Raw genomic sequence first — 18,025 nt, 5'->3', positions numbered from 1 at the left:
GGTGCAAAAGAAAAATAAATAATGCTTTACCTTCATGGGTGCAAAAGAAAAATAAATAATGATTTACTTCATGGGTGAAAAAGAAAAATAAATAATGATTTACCTTCGTGGGTGCAAAGGAAAAATAAATAATGATTTACTTCATGGGTGAAAAAGAAAAATAAATAATGATTTACCTTCGTGGGTGCAAAAGAAAAATAAATAATGATTTACTTCATGGGTGAAAAAGAAAAATAAATAATGATTTACATTCGTGGGTGCAAAAGAAAAATAAATAATGATTTACTTCATGGGTGCAAAAGAAAATAAATAATGATTTACCTTCGTGGGTGCAAAAGAAAAATAAATAATGATTTACTTTTGTGGGTGCAAAGATAATAAATAATGATTTACCTTCATGGGTGCAAAAGAAAAATAAATAATGCTTTACTTCATGGGTGCAAAAGAAAAATAAATAATGATTTACTTTCGTGGGTGCAAAGATAATAAATAATGATTTACCTTCATGGGTGCAAAAGAAAAATAAATAATGCTTTACTTCATGGGTGCAAAAGAAAAATAAATAATGATTTACCTTCATGGGTGCAAAAGAAAAATAAATAATGATTTACCTTCATGGGTGCAAAAGAAAATTAAATAATGCTTTACTTCATGGGTGCAAAAGAAAAATAAATAATGCTTTACTTCATGGGTGCAAAAGAAAAATAAATAATGCTTTACTTCATGGGTGCAAAAGAAAAATAAATAATGATTTGCCTTCATGGGTGCAAAAGAAAAATAAATAATGATTTACTTTCGTGGGTGCAAAAGAAAAATAAATAATGCTTTAACTTCGTGGGTGCAAAAGAAAAATAAATAATGATTTACTTCATGGGTGCAAAGATAAGAAATAATGATTTACTTCATGGGTGCAAAAGAAAAATAAATAATGCTTTACTTCATGGGTGCAAAAGAAAAATAAATAATGATTTACCTTCATGGGTGCAAAAGAAAAATAAATAATGATTTACCTTCATGGGTGCAAAAGAAAAATAAATAATGATTTGCCTTCGTGGGTGCAAAACAAAAATAAATAATGATTTACTTCTTGGGTGCAAAGATAAGAAATAATGATTTACTTCATGGGTGCAAAGATAATAAATAATGATTTACCATCATGGGTGCAAAAGCAAAATAAATAATGATTTACTTTCGTGGGTGCAAAAGAAAAATAAATAATGCTTTACCTTCATGGGTGCAAAAGAAAAATAAATAATGATTTACCTTCATGGGTGCAAAGATAATAAATAATGATTTACTTCATGGGTGCAAAAGCAAAATAAATAATGATTTACTTTCGTGGGTGCAAAAGAAAAATAAATAATGCTTTACCTTCATGGGTGCAAAAGAAAAATAAATAATGATTTACTTCATGGGTGCAAAGATAATAAATAATGATTTACCGTCATGGGTGCAAAAGAAAAATAAACAATGCTTTACCTTCGTGGGTGCAAAAGAAAAATAAATAATGATTTACCTTCATGGGTGCAAAAGAAAAATAAATAATGATTTACCTTCATGGGTGCAAAAGAAAAATAAATAATGATTTACCTTCATGGGTGCAAAAGAAAAATAAATAATGATTTACCTTCATGGGTGCAAAAGAAAAATAAATAATGATTTACCTTCATGGGTGCAAAAGAAAAATAAATAATGATTTACCTTCATGGGTGCAAAAGAAAAATAAATAATGATTTACCTTCAGGGGTTGCAAAAGAAAAATAAATAATGCTTTACCTTCATGGGTGCAAAAGAAAAATAAATAATGATTTGCCTTCGTGTGTGCAAAAGAAAAATAAATAATGATTTGCCTTCGTGGGTGCAAAAGAAAAATAAATAATGATTTACCTTCATGGGTGCAAAGATAATAAATAATGATTTACCTTTGTGGGTGCAAAAGAAAAATAAATAATGATTTACCTTCAAGGGTGCAAAAGAAAAATAAATAATGATTTACTTTCGTCGGTGCAAAGATAATAAATAATGATTTACCTTCATGGGTGCAAAATAAAAATAAATAATGCTTTACTTCATGGGTGCAAAAGAAAAATAAATAATGATTTGCCTTCGTGGGTGCAAAGATAATAAATAATGATTTACTTCATGGGTGCAAAAGAAAAATAAATAATGATTTACTTCATGGGTGCAAAGATAATAAATAATGATTTACTTCATGGGTGCAAATATAATAAATAATGATTTACTTCATGGATACAAATATAATAAATAATGCTTCACTTCATGGGTGCAAATATCTATATTATGATAGGCTATGGTGATTCTGTCTGTCTGTCTGTCTGTCTGTCTGTCCGGGGGTGTGGCTTACTCCCTTTACAGAGTAGCTCCACCCATTCTTGGAGAGGCATCATGCAAACAAATATCCACCATTTTATTAACTCGAATAGTTTGGTTAGGCCCGTGCTGTCTTTCTCTCTCACACAGGTTTATTTCAACTCAAATTCGATATATCATTTAATTTTTAACAGTCGCTAACATAGTTTTAGACTCGGTTGAAAAAAAACGGGAAGAGAATCCCATGAAAATTTCCGTTCATGGAATGAAATGATTTCCCAAAGGCCTGTAAAATAAAGCCCATTCATTGAGTCACCCTCACGATTTTATCTCGAATTCACCATCTGATTTAATTTTTATAGATGGTTTTAGACTCGGTGTCAGAAATAATTGGGAACATTCACGCACACATGGGAAAATGCAGAGATATATTTTTTTAAATCGCGCCACGATGATACACGAAAATACACTGCCGAAAATAACAGTCGGGGAAAATGTCAACATATATTAAAAATTCGCTTTTTCTTTTCCGTTAAGATATATTACTTTTACTTTTGATGACAGTCGTCACAAAACGATATATATTTCTTCGTTCTTATTTCATTCAACATTATTATCCAGAAGTAAAAACTAAAATATGTTTCAGGAAATTACCGAGATATTTCTTCGTTTTGTTTTATTAGTTATGTGCGCATACACTTTAAATAGATTTATTCGAAATTTTTAATTTTCACAATGTAATTTACTTGCCATTTGGTGATTACGAGACACTTCCTCTTGAGGATAGTGACAATTCATGGAAACTTCCATTTCCAAAATGAATGAGACGGGAGAGGAGCGAGGAGTGAGGAGTTGGAGAGTGAGGGGCGAGGGGTTGGAGAGTGAGGGGCGAGGGGTTGGAGAGCGAGGAGCTATAAATTGGAGAGGAGTGAGGGGTTGGAGAGCGAGAAGCGAGGGGTTGGAGAGCGAGGGGTTGGAGAGCGAGGAGCGAGGGGTTGGAGAGCGAGGAGCTGGAGAGCAAGGAGCGAGGGGTTGGAGAGCGAGGAGCTAGGGGTCGGAGAGCGAGGAGCTAGGGTTTGGAGAGCGAGGAGCGAGGGGTTGGAGAGCGAGGAGCTAGGGGTTGGAGAGCGAGGAGCGAGGGGTTGGAGAGCGAGGAGCTAGGGGTTGGAGAGCGAGGAGCTATAAATTGGAGAGGAGTGAGGGGTTGGAGAGCGAGAAGCGAGGGGTTGGAGAGCGAGGGGTTGGAGAGCGAGGAGCGAGGGGTTGGAGAGTGAGGAGTTGGAGAGTGAGGGGCGAGGGGTTGGAGAGTGAGGAGCCAGGGGTCGGAGAGCGAGGAGCTAGGGTTTGGAGAGCGAGGAGCGAGGGGTTGGAGAGCGAGGAGCTAGGGGTTGGAGAGCGAGGAGCGAGGGGTTGGAGAGCGAGGAGCTAGGGGTTGGAGAGCGAGGAGCTAGAGGTTGGAGAGCGAGGAGCTAGGGGTTGGAGAGTGAGGAGCAAGGAGTTGGAGAGTGAGGACCGATTGGAGCAGAGAGAGGAGCGATTCGAGAGGAGAGTGAGGAATTGGAGAGGGGTGTGAGAGATTGGAGAGGAGTGTGAGGGATTGGAGAGGAGTGTGAGGAAGTATTGGAGAGGAGTGTGAGGAGGTATTGGAGGGGAATGTGAGGAGGAGTGTGGTTGGAGAGGCGTGAGGGTGGAGAGAGGAGAGTGTCAGGTGGAGGAGTGAGGGGTCACATATTATGTGAAATAAATAAAGTGTGTTCATCACACCATGTCTGGATCTGATGAATTTCCAGTAACCATTTTGTAAAATTTAATGTGCAGCATCTAAATCAAGTTGTCCAAATGTCACACACGTCCATGCCCGTGGGATTCCCACGGGTGACCCCACTAGTAATAAATAATGCTTTACTTCAAGGATACAAATATTATAAATAATGCTTTACTTCATGGGTGCAAATATAATAAACAAGCGTTACGCCTCGGTCCCCCGTCGTTGAAGTGATGTGAGTTTACAAAGTGGAAGACGCAAGGTGGCCATCTTGGATTTTGACGTGGCGACCCAATTTTCAATAGCGTTCTCCCTTATGCGTAGATACACCCACACACCAGATTAGAAGTTAGTAGTTCGTTTATTTTTCAAGATATTTCGCTCACAAGGTTCAGACATATATATGGTGGCGGCCATCTTGGATTTTGACGTGGCGACCCAATTTTCAATAGCGTTCGTCCTTATGCCGAGATACACCCACACGCCAAATTAGAAGTTGGTACTTCGCTTATTTTTCAAGATATTCATCTCACAAGGTTCAGACATACATGGCGGCGGCCATCTTGGATTTTGACGTGGCGACCCAATTTTCAATAGCGTACTTCCGTATGCCCAGACACACCCACACACCAGATTAGAAGTTGGTACTTCGCTTATTTTTCAAGATATTCCGCTCACAAGGTTCAGACATACATGGCGGCGGCGGCTATCTTGGACTTTGACGTGGCGACCCAATTTTCAATAGCATTCTTCCTTATGCGTAGATACACCCACACACCAGATTAGACGTTTGTAGTTCTTTTATTTTTCACGATATTTCGCTCACCAGGTTCAGAAATATTGTTGCCGACCCCCCGAAGCCCGTTCACGTTACAAAAGGGGGGATTACACCCCTTTTTCCCTTTGGGTCTTCGTGTCCACGAGGCCGGATCGCCACCTCCGCAGCAAGCGTGAGAAAGGGTATCGGGTCGACGCCGCACGTACCTTTGACCCACGCTGCCACGAAAATGGGGATCGGACCTCGCACAAGCCACGCTAATCCATTACGCCCAAGCGGTGTGCGTATCACGTGACTTGTGCCGTTACTTTTATGGAACCCGATTCGAGCGGTTTTATTCGTACGATGCTAGGCCAATAGATAGAAAGGACGGAACAATCAAATAAAAGGAATATCACAATTTATTCACAATGATCCACAGAGACACAGAGCAGGCACTCAAACAACGTTAACTTATTCCCAGACAAAGGGCCCAATCACTCACACGGGGAAATAGAAGAAGAAGAACAGGTTCGCGCGCCAAACGCGCCTTGCTGCCGGTCGCTCCCAGACAGCTCGCTCGGCGTGGCCCCCTGTAGGTCACGGCTCGTATGCAGGGAAAATGCAGGCAGGAGGAGATCGCGCGTCTGTGGCCCGGAATGGGTCGCCTCCAAAAGCACGATTATACAGCGGCAGAGCGTAGGGTACAGGGCACGGGGAGAGTTCGTGTACAACGAGGCTATTACAATAGTTCAAGGCAAGCGCTTTGACTTGTTCAGGGGCTGGGCGACTTTCACTCCTCGTCTCTCATTCTGACGCGTTCAGCTCTGCGTTCTGACTCGTTCTCACCTCTCGTGCGTTCTCTCGACTTCTGCGCGTTCTGCTACGAACTCTCTTAATGGGCTCGGGGCAGGGCCTTATATGGCACCTCCCCGATCTTACCCGAATGTTCCAAGCCCCGCCTCTTGCCGCCGTTGCGAGCCACTCTCCTCGAGCTCTGATTGGCGGCTCGCTGCTTACCGGCCACTCCCTCCTGCAGCTCCTCCCTTCGGCCTTGCCAGGATTGTTCAGGCCGAGCACATGGCATTCCAGCCTAATCAAGGCCTACTCAATGGCCGACTCAATGCAAAACTAACACAGGAAAGGAGCCTACCTTACATTTACTAAGAAAGAACTATACGACAGCGAGGCTACATGTTGTGGTGCGTCTACCTAAGAGGGGGGGGGGGGGTCCTCCTTTATTCTTAAAACCACAACAATATATATGATGGTGGCCATCTTGGATTTTGACGTGGCGACCCAATTTTCAATAGCGTTCTTCCTTATGCCTAGATACACCCACACACCAGATTAGAAGTTAGTACTTCGCTTATTTTTCAAGATATTCCGCTCAAGGTTCAGACATACATGGCGTCAGACATACATGGTGGCGGCCATCTTGGATTTTGACGTGGGTTGCACCCACATACCAAATTAGAATTTGATCCTTCGCTTACGCACGCACACACTGACGCATGGACGCACGCACATGCACACACGGACGGAGGGGAAAACCATAGTCCCCCTTTCGCTCCGCGGTGCGACGGGGGACAATAATGCTTTACTTCATGGGTACAAATATAATAAATAATGCTTTACTTCATGGATACAAATATTATAAATAATGCCTTACTTCATGGGTGCAAATATAATAAATAATGATTTACTTTATAGATACAAATATAATAAATAATGATTTACTTCATAAGTGCAAATGTAAGAAATAATGCTTTACTTCATGGGTGCAAAGATAATAAATAATGATTTACTTCATGGGTGCAAAGGTAATAAATAATAATTTACTTCATGGGTGTAAAGATAATAAATAATGATTTACTTCATGGGTGCAAAGGTAATAAATAATGATTTACTTCATGTGTGCAAAGCTAATAAATAACAAGTACAGATACATTCAAAGTACACCGCCCCCATGCCAAATAATTAAATATCCTACAGCGCGGCATTGCCGGGGCGCAGCTGGCGCCCAGCAATACAGCAGTGCAGCTCATAGAGGCTGCATTGGGAGGGAGAGGTGTACACTAATTGATTGATTAATTGTATAATTAAAATCAATAAAAGATTATCACAAAATATTTTCTTAATCAATTGGCTAATAGCATAACTAAACCACTAGTGCTTCATCCGAAGATGTATCTTTTAGAAATTTAATTAAATAACTCATTAATAAAAAATTAAATAATTAATTGATTAATCAATAAATAATTAATCGATTAATCAAGAAATAATTAATCGATTAAATGATTAATCAATAAATCAAAAATATCCTTGATAGCCACATCACTTGGTCACTGTCATGTCCAAATATTAGCTTCCCAGCTCAAAAGGCACCTGAGATATTGGCCAAATGAGAAAGAAAATAAATAAATGATTAATAATGAAAATAAATAAATAATAATCATGAAAAAATTAAATTATTAATCAATTCGGTCACAGAACACATAAACCACCACCATTTCATCAGAATCTGTATCTGAATATTTTTTTATTTCTTTTTAGTAATTAATCGAATAATTAAATAATTAATCGATTAATTGATTAATTGATTAATCAATAAATCAAAAATATCCTTGATAGCCACATCACTTGGTCACTCATGTCCAAATATTAGCTTCCGAGCTCAAAAGGTGCCTGAGATATTGGCCAAATGAGAAAGAAAAGAAATAAATGATTAATATTGAAAATAAATAAATAATAATCATAAAAAAATTAAATTATTAATCAATTCGGTCAGAGAACACATAAACCACCACCATTTCATCAGAACTTAAAAAATTAAACTTAAAAAACTTAAAACTTAAAACTTAAACTTAAAGTTGTAACTTAAAAAAAAAAATTTTTTTAGTCATTAATCGAATAATTAAATCATTAATCGATTAATTGATGAGTTGATGAATTAATAAATCAAAAATAGCCTTTGCAGCCAAATCACCTGGTCATTGGCATGTCCAAATATCAGCTTCCTAACTCAAAAGGTGCCTGAGTTGATGGTCAGAAGAGAAAGGAAATTTGATTAATTAATGAAGTACTCAATTAATCGCTAATAATTAAATAACTCCTCAATTAATTGATTAATCAAAAAACAAAAAATACGATTTTTGACAAAGGACATGCTCACTATTGTGCCAAAATTTCAGCTTCCTAGCTCAAAGGATGGCTGAGATATCGCCTGGACAAACAAACAAACAAACAAACAACCAGAGTGAAAACTGAGTACTCCCTTTCGGCGTGCGTCACTGCCGAGCCCCCTTCGGTGCCCAGCAATGACGATTTGCAATGCCTGGAGATGGCATAGGAAAGGTGCGGTGTACAATGATTTACTTCATGTGTGCAAAGATAATAAATAATGATTTACTTAATGGGTACAAATATAATAAATAATGATTTACTTCACAGGTGCAAATGTAAGAAATAATGGTTTACTTCATGGGTGCAAACAACAACACAACAACATGCATTTTAAAGGCCATTTTCCCTGCTAGAGCGGGGGTTAGCCTTGCGGTCCCCATGACAATCTTCTCCATTTTGCCCTATTTTCTGCATCTCTCCTTGTTAACCCCCTTGCCCGCATTTCTTCTTCCACCATCTTTAGCCAAGTCTTTCTCGGTCTTCCCCGTCTTCTACTTCCTTCTACATTCATTTCCATCACTCTTCTCAACCAGTCACTTTCATCCTTCCTCAACACATGACCAAACCATCTCAACCTGTTCCTCTTCACAGCATCAATCACAGGCATGATTGGTGCAAATCAGGTGCAAAGATAATAAATAATGATTTACTTCCTGGGTGCAAAGGTAATAAATAATGATTTACTTCATGTGTGCAAAGATAATAAATAATGATTTACTTCATGTGTGCAAAGATAATAAATAATGATTTACCTTTATGTGTGCAAAGATAATAAATAATGATTTACCTTCATGTGTGCAAAGATAATCGTACTATAATTCACCAAATGTCCGTCCGTCTGTCTGTCTGTCTGTCTGTGTCTGTCCGTTTGAAGGTACCGCAAAAGCTGCTGAACCAATCGCAACGATATTTTGGGTGGGTAATCCTAGGATCTCCAGGAGTAAAATAGGCTATTTAGTTTTTCCAATTTCAGCTTTGGTCTCCAGCATTCTCAGGTTTGGACTCCCGCATAACATTCGCGTTCGCATAACGTTCATTGTGACGATGTTTCCATTGTGACAATGTTGTTTGCCCGGGTGCCGCACAAACGGCTGCACCGATCGCTGCACAGCTGCACCGATCGGACTCGGTGACCTCGGACCAAAGACCTTTTATAAGGCCACGGGTTGAATCCCTGCTTGAGAGAATTCCAACCCCCTCCCGCCATCACGGCCATCTCTCCAACTCACAATCCCACAAGATATGCGGAAAGGACGACCCAGAACCAATATAAACATCATTAAACATCATTCATATATAAATATCGTTAAAAGTAGATAATGAACTCGGCCAAAGTTCAAACGTCGTTTAATCTCAACACGAGAGAATTCCACATAGCTATTTGGGCGGTGCATACGCTAACAGATCGCTGTCTCCATCGATCTTGCCAAGGCCGTAACACATATCGGCTCAAAATCCTTTTACCTGTCGATTTGGTAGTTTTTACAATGAAGGAAACACGTATCGGGAGTACATACGACATAGCGAATGTGAATGTGACAGCTCTGAGGCATCTTTCGCTCCGCATCACATTGACGGTGAGCACCAATATGGCCCCTGTAAGATTAAAATCTGGCTTCCAGCCCCCTCACTACCCAAAGCCTTCAACCAGACATATTAACACGCTCCTCCCCCTTCATTCCCGTTCTTCAAAGCAAAGCGGTAAAAATTGTTGTATCGCTGTCATGAAACGATTGGTTCCCATCTGAGTGATGCCCTCCGTCTCCTACACATTACTCATGATGCTATTCCTACGCCGACAGCGTGGGGAGGAATTTATATACCACCTGTGAGTAAGGATCATTAGGATCATTAGTAAGAGGGATCATGCCGCTTTCTTGCGCCTTCGAGTTGGTAAGATTGTTAAAAGACATGCTTTACATTTGCTAATATCTCTATAATGGCGTAATGGTAATGAAAGTGCTCAGAGATGCTTGCTTATTAGCTTTTGTGCTCTTTGTAGATGAGTTGCATTCCAGTGAATAAAAGCTCACGTTTTGGAGTACTTGGTGAATCGTTTCATTTCACCACATTTTTATTCACTCGAGCCCTACGCTTGGAGCCATGGAGAAGCTGCTTCACCTGGAGGTATTTTCGGGTGACCCTCAGGCTAAGAACGCCGCGGACCAATGGGATCATTGGTACAACTCTCTTCAGAATTACACCGCTGTTTACACTGTTTACGGGTACATATCCCAATGCACCACCTACGATGCAGCTGTGACGACATTGCGTGGCATATACGTCCAGCAACGAAGTGCATTGTACGGTCGACACATGTTGGCTACGCAGTGCCAGGAAGCATCGGAGAGCCAGGAGCACTATATCCAGGAGCTGATACACCTGGGAAAAGATTGTTTGATGAAACCTCGAACTGTTGCGAAGTCGACCGATGGCTTAACGCAAGATGCGTTCGTCGTTGGGATCGCTTCGCCGGCCATCAGACTATGGCTGCTGGAGGAAGTCACGTTGACTTTTCAGCAAGCGTGCGACAAAGCACGCATACTCCAGCTGGCAGCAGCCCACGCGGAGGCCTACAGTGGATCCTATCTCACAGCGAGGGCTGCTGCCGAGGCACGGCCGGAGTCAACGGCATCAACCGAACGGTCACTCGCGGGATCTCCAGACTCCGCTCCGGAGGTGCCGAACGCTGGAGACGACGGGAATCCGAATGCCACCGCTGCATGCTCTGCGGCCAAGAATGCCAAATGTTACTTCTGTGGCAGTAAAAGACACCCTCGTTCGGCGTGTCCCGCCAAAAATTGTGAATGTCATAATTGTGGGAAAAAAGGTCACTTTGCTAAAATGTGCCGGGCGGCTAAGACGACTCGGTGCGCAACTCTCGCAGAGACGCACACCTCATGGACAGCGCGTGGCTTGCGCAGCGCAGTGCTACCTGTGCTCCTGGAAGGAATCCCCGCGGATGCACTTATTGATACAGGAAGTTCTTCTGGCTTTGTCAGCCACGCATTGGTACGACGTTATGGCTGGTCAATGGGATTGGATACCCGTCAAATTTGCCTGGCTCCGTCGGGACTTTGTGTACGCACCAAAGGCGTTTGCTTCCTTAAACTCGTGGTCAATGATAAATTGTATTTGGATGCGAAACTCGCGGTGATGCCTGACTTGTGCGCCGATGTGCTGTTAGGACATGACTTCTTGAGCAGACATGGCCGGTTGGAGATGCGTGTGGGGGATTGGGAGAACACTCTTTCGGTCTGCGGCCTAGCCGAGATGGCGATAGATCCCCCTGCTCTGTTTCCCAGCCTGACGGCCGATTACCGACATGTAACCGTGAAATCTCGACGGTATACTCGCGCCGACGCTGCATATATCGAAGAGGAGACCGAACGTATGCTCTGTGAGGGCATTATAGAGCTGAGTAGATCGCCGTGGAGAGCGCAAGTTTGAGTCGTACACTCTGACAATCACAAGAAACGCCTGGTCGTCGATTACAGTCTAACTATTAATAGATTTACACAATTGGACGCGTATCCTTTGCCGAAAATAGATGACCTGATCCGGGAAGTCGCCACGTTTAGGGTCTTCAGCACTTTGGCCCTCAAATCAGCGTATCAGATACCAATCCGGGTATAGGATAGGGCCGACACCGAGACGAATACCATTTGGAGTCACGAATGGGTTATCGTGTTTCCAAAGCGCTATGGACGACATCTTGGTTAAAGAGAAATTGCGAGACATTTTCGTTTACGTGGATAACGTGACAGTCTGCGGACATACCCAGGAGGGGCACAACGCTAACTTGAAACGATTATTGGAGGTGGCACGACGTTATAATTTAACCTTCAACCAGGAGAAATGCCACTATGGTACCAAAACAATCGATTTATTGTGGTACACAGTGACTGGCGGGAAGATAAAACCCGACGCCGAGCGCCTCCGATCTTTGCTAGAAATGGCGGCACCATGTGATCGGGCGTCCGAGGCGGTGTCTCGGGCTTTTCGCACATCACTCGAGATGGGTCCAAGGCTACTCAGAGAAAATAAGACCTTTGGTGGACTGGAAAGCCTTTCCTCTGACACAGGACGCACTAGACGCTTTTCAACTTCTGAAGGAAAACATAGCGGGGGCCTGTGTGACCTCCATTGATGATAACATCCCATTTCTCGTCGAGACAGACGCTTCGAATTGTGCGATTGCTGCAACACTAATGCAAAATGATAGGCCTGTGGCATTCTTCTCCAGGATATTGACCTCGGCTGAACGCAAACATTCAGCGGTGGAAAAGGAGGCGGCGGCGGTGGTCGAGTCCGTCAGGTGGTGGCGCCACTTGCTGCTGGGCAGGAAGTTCGATTTCCTGACTGACCAGCAGTCGGTGGCATTTATGTACGGCCACGAACACTCTCAACGCATTAAGAACTAGAACGGGCACTCGGTAGAGCGCATACCTTCGCCGCAGCTACTGTTCTATACTTGGCATGGGAGTGTAGGGAACAGAACAACAAAAATACGATTTTGACCTTTTCGTGACCTTGACCTTGACCTTTGACCCGATTGCTCCCAAAATCTAATCAAATGTGTCCCGTATAATAACCAATCATCCCACCAAATTTCATGCAATTCGGTTGAATACTTTTTGAGTTATGCGAATAACATACACACACACACACAGACATACAAATAAATACACAGCGATCAAAACATAACCTTCCGCTTTTGCGAAGGTAATGACAAAATCTCACGATGGCGGGTCGAATTAGCTGACGACTGCTATGACATCGTCTATCGCCCCGGGAGCGAGAATGTGGTTGCTGACGTGCTCTCTCGCCCGTCGGTTTGTGCCGGCATGACGTCAGAGGATCCAAAGCGCATCCATGGCTCATTGTGTCACCCCAGGATAACTCAATTCGCTCATTTTGTGCGCTCTCGCAATTTGCCATTTTCGATCGAGGATATCCGACGTCTATGCCGCTCCTGCTCGGTATGCGCGGAGTTGAAACCGCGATGCTATAAGCCGCCGGAGCGGGCACTCATACAAACGACAAAGCCATGGCAATGATTAAGTCTCAATTTTAAAGGACTTTTACCCACGCAAAGTGCGCCTCGTTATCTGTTGACGATCATAGACGAGTTCAGGCGTTTCCCGTTCGCCTTTCCGTGCTCTGACATGACGTCAGCCATTGTTATACGATGCCTGCATCAGCTGTTTGTCTTGTTCGGGTATCCGGGATTTGAGCATTCGGACCGTGGGGCTGCGTTCATGTCACAAGAGGTTCGGACCTTCCTGGTAGGCCTCAGAATCACCGCTAGCCGCACTACTCCGTATCGTCGAGAGGCGAATGGCCAGGTGGAAAGATTTAAGGGCGTCATCTGGAAGGCCGTGGCGCTGCACTTATGTACACACTCGATGGGGCTGCACCAATTGCCTCAAGCCCTGCCTGAAGCATTACATGCAATTCGTACTTTGTTATGCACGGCCACCAATCAAACTCCCCACGAACGACTCTTTAATTTTGAACGTCACGGCGCCAACGGTCACTCGATGCCCGATTGGCTTGTAGAGCTCGGGCCCGCGTATCTGAAGCGAATGGTGCGACAAAGCAGGTACGAACCGGCGGTGGATTTGGTGCAGATCGGTGCAGGTTAACCCGCAGTATGCGACCGTCCGGCTGCGCATTGTTCGTCTTTCGACCGTGTCGGTCCAGCATTTAGCCCCGTCCGGAGACGAGGACACCGGTCATGACTTCAACTCGGAGGATTCGCCTGCCGAAATGGGAGATTCCGTTCCGGGCACCCCTCGCGCGGGTCGGGGCCCGGGTGACGTGACACCGCTGGAAACTGCTGAGGGGGAGTCTCCGGGCTCGCCGTGTCCTCCGTCCCCGGGAAGTGCGCCCACCGATCGGACTGTGCCAGCCGGGACGGGAATGCGAACGGATCGCCTACCTACCGGACTTGTGCCGGCCGAGCGTGCCGTCGACCCCAACGCTTAGATTTGAGATGGAGTAATGTGTTACTTAATTAACCTACTATCCTCAACTTATACCTTATATTGATAGTCCGCATGCTAGCTGGAACTTTAACGGGGGGGTGGGGGGAAGGGGGGGGGTGGGGTGGGGGAAGAATGTCATGAAATTATTGGTTCCCATCTGGGCGATGCCCTCAGTCTCCTACACATTACTCATGATGCTATTCCTACGCCGACCGTGTGGGGAGGAATTTATATACCACCTGTGAGAAAGAAGGGATCATTCTGCTTTCTTGTGCCTTCGAGTTGGGAAGATTGTTAAAAGACGTGCTTTACATTTGCTAATATCTCTGTAATGCGTAATGGCAATGAAAGTGCTCAGACATGCTTGCTTATTAGCTTTTGTGCTCTCTTTGCAGATGAGTTGCATTTGAGTGAATAAAAGCTCACGTTTTGGAGTACTTGGTGAATCGTTTCATATCACCACAATCGCAATTAATATATAACGAGCAACGGTACCCGCCCAAAGGGCGGGGCTTCAATTGGGAGGTGCGATTTATATAAACATCCGTCAAATATCACACGCAAATCATCAAAATCTAAACAGTATTTTTAGAATTCCAATAAAAAAACCCACATCACTGTTCATATCGGTAAATATTATTCCATCGTGTTTCAAATCGTGATATCAACTGTACGCGTTTCTTTAGGAAAAAAAATGGAATGATTTTGTACCTCTTCTCCAGCTTAGAACTTCAGGATAGATGACATTGCTGATAAAAGTTCCTTTTCGCTCTTTGAAGTTCTTGGCAAACATTTTTATATTGTCGCTGCTGCCAACGCGACGCCATGGCATTATTCATAACATTCATTCATTCATTCATTTGACACAATGGAATAATATTTACCGATATGAACAGTGATGTGGATTTTATTGAAATTCTACAAATACTGTTTAGATTTTGATGACTTGCGTGTGATATGATTTAACGGATGTTTATATGAATCGTTTAAAATAAAAAAGCCTTCAATTTCTGATAGTTTACCTTTTCATTTGGGCCTCCCGATTGAAGCCCCGCCCCTAGGGCGGGTACCGTTGCTAGTAAATAATGATTCACCTTCATGTGTGCAAAGATAATAAATAATGATTTACCTTCATGTGTGCAAAGATAATAAATAATTTTTACGTCATAGCCCGGAGGGTAATGCCGCCTGGAACAGCGTTTGTCTGTCCGTCCAGTGTATGTATGCATGTGTTTGTGCGTGTGTGTATGTATGTGTGCATGCGTGTATGTATTGTCTTGTGTCTCTCCTGCAGTGAAAACCGCAGGGTGACGGATGGCCAACCGAGCTTTACCTCCAAGGCGTTTACCCAACTATGGCGGTAGTGACACGTGCGCGGGTAGTCGAGGGCAGTGAGAGCTTACCTGGACGGCTGGACGCGGCACGGGGGTTTTTCCGAACCACCAACAAATAAACAGGACAGAACAATGAATTGAAAATGTAACATGTAATAGGTTTAATAAAAATAAATGCCAGGATAACAGAAGTGAATACCATATATACCGGTGTATAAGACGCACTTTTTTTATCGGAAAAAAGTCAAAAGTTGGGGGTGCGTACTATACACGGGGATAGAAAAAAAACAAACTCGGCTTCAAAGCAAGTCAATTTTCCAATACATTTACGAAAAAGTATTTTACGAAAAGCGATCTCGGTTGCACGTTTTCTGCGTTGCGTCATGCACAATTGCGCCGACATGCAGGGGCCGCCATGCAGAGCCACCATTGCTGCTCGTTCGCCCCGGATGGCAAGCGGGTTTTGTACCATTACGTGCTTTCTATGGATTTGCCACTCAAAGCAACGCCGCTTTCGGAATGTGAATAGAACGGCTTTTCCCGTTCTGAAAAGCCACATCGGTCTTTTATTTTGAAGGTCTTTTATTTTACGACTGCAATTGCGTAGCAATCCGAAATTATAGGGCAGATTACCGTAAACGTCAGCTCGGACTGAAACGTCTTCATACGTTCTATCTGGTTCCAGAGAAGAGAAGATCAAGATGTCAAGGCGGTCATGCACTTCAGCGTTCAAACTCTCCGTGTGCCAGTCTGCAGAAGAGTTTGGGAACCGAGAAGCTGGGAGGAAGCACGGCGTGAATGAGTCTGTCATCCGGCACTGGCGAATAACAAAGGCTTCCAGAGAGGATATGCCGAGGAAGAAGAAGGTGAAAAAAATTGGTGAATTGGCCTCAGCTGGAGGAGCGTGTCATCGCCTGGGTTCGGGAGAAGAGGGCAGAGGGTCACACCATCTCTACACTTGCTCTCAGGCTGAAGGCAAGGAGCTTCGCTTTGGCCGGAGACATCGAAGACTTCATGGCCAGCACATCGTGGTCCTACAGATTTATGGAACGCCATAATCTGTCAGTACGACACCTCACGCACATCGCACAGCATCTTCCCGACAATACGGCCGACAAAACGACACGCTTCCGGGCGTTCATAATCAAGCTTAGCTGGGAGCACAACTACCCGCTCAGCAGGATCGGAAACGCCGACCAGACCCCTCTAACCGAGATCGGAAACGCCGACCAGACCCCTCTAACCGAGATCGGAAACGCCGACCAGACCCCTCTAACCAAGATCGGAAACGCCGACCAGACCCCTTTAACCGACCCAGACGAGGACTTGCATGCCATCTTCGAAGAGGATGTCCGGGTTCGTGGTAGAATGTCCGGATCCGGTCGGTGGTTGTGTGCTTTATTTAATTTAAGCGCTGATCGCATGGCTAGTGTTGCAAGTGTCATAAGGAACAAAGGGGAAACAACAGAGGCAACTACACACAGGGAGTCCACCCTTATACCCCAACTAATTAGCATAGCTCCACCCCTCGCATGGAGACAAATATACACTTACGCGACAACCGGAACTACTTAGTTACTGGAAGGTTTCTTCTTCTTCGCGACATTCGGAACACACTACCCTATACAATCCTACCTGGCCTAAGGTATTCCATTGCCTACTGTTACGGATTCGTCACTTCCGTTGTGGTGGTTTTCATCGACTGTAAATATCTCTGATTCCATGTACTATTATTGTTTTCAAAAGGTTTATTGTCCATGAACTGTTTTCAAAAGGTAAAAAAGTTAATGTTAAAAGAAACAGGAAACAGGATCGGGAACCGGACGACGAAGAGGAAGAAGGAAAAAAAAGGCGGAGCGAGTGAGTCGGACAAGAAGGAGCAGAGCTACTCGCGGTCTGGAGCGAACGTTGGCGAGCAAAAGTCACTAGCGAACTTTCGGGTTTCCGGGAAAGGGATTCCTGCGACAGAGTTGTCATCGCTGTGACCGATCAACCTGCGTGTCAGGTTTTTGGCGGTGGATTCCGAGGAGAATTATCGCCGGGCCATTATGTCTCAAGAATGGGTCGTCAGCCATTTTGACCCGCACGCTTCGCGCGTCGAGCAAGGTCTTTGCTTCATCAGCCGTTTCCACCGCTTTCAGACGTATCTGGCGTGTGTGTGCACCGTGGCTTGAAGATTAATTTGCTGTTCGCCGACTGTGAGCCGTGAAAGTCCATACCCTAGGGTGTGATTTCCCAGTCGCCTGGAGGGCCTTTGGATTTCCCAGTCGCCTTGAGGGCGCCTTTGTGCAGCTGGGGCTGTGTGACTGTACTTGCCATCCGAACGGGAATCTGGTCTCGCTCGGACATCGTTCTGTCGATCGCTGGAGCGAATCAACTTTGGCTTGAAGCCGGGAATAAGAGACATTGGGGATGTTCTTGTTTCACTCACTTGGAGCACAGTGAGTTATATATTACAAAACTGATGGTACCATCATAGGACATATTGATGGTACTATTGAATACTATTATTGTTGTACTGTTATTCTTGTGTGATCTTAATACAATATTTGTTTGTGAGTAACAATTGGGGTAGCTTCTCCATTGATCTTTGACATACAGAATAACACATTTTTCTGCCGTGACTCCTCTCGGGGCTCGGAGGTACGATCAGGGGGTCGGG

The 18,025-nt window shown here is 43.8% G+C and overlaps 1 protein-coding gene across 2 annotated transcripts in view; it reads right to left on the bottom strand.

The window, feature by feature from the left end:
- COL4A6 (collagen type IV alpha 6 chain) overlaps positions 1 to 18,025 on the bottom strand; it is a 576,802-nt gene that overhangs the window by 73,380 nt on the left and 485,397 nt on the right. The window lies entirely within an intron of this gene.

Source organism: Myxine glutinosa, chromosome 5 (assembly GCF_964187855.1).
Source record: "Myxine glutinosa chromosome 5, kmMyxGlut1.1, whole genome shotgun sequence".
In the NCBI taxonomy this organism is placed as follows: domain Eukaryota; kingdom Metazoa; phylum Chordata; class Myxini; order Myxiniformes; family Myxinidae; genus Myxine; species Myxine glutinosa.
Note: the sequence above shows the minus strand (reverse complement) of the source record. Positions and strands in the feature narration are given on the sequence as shown.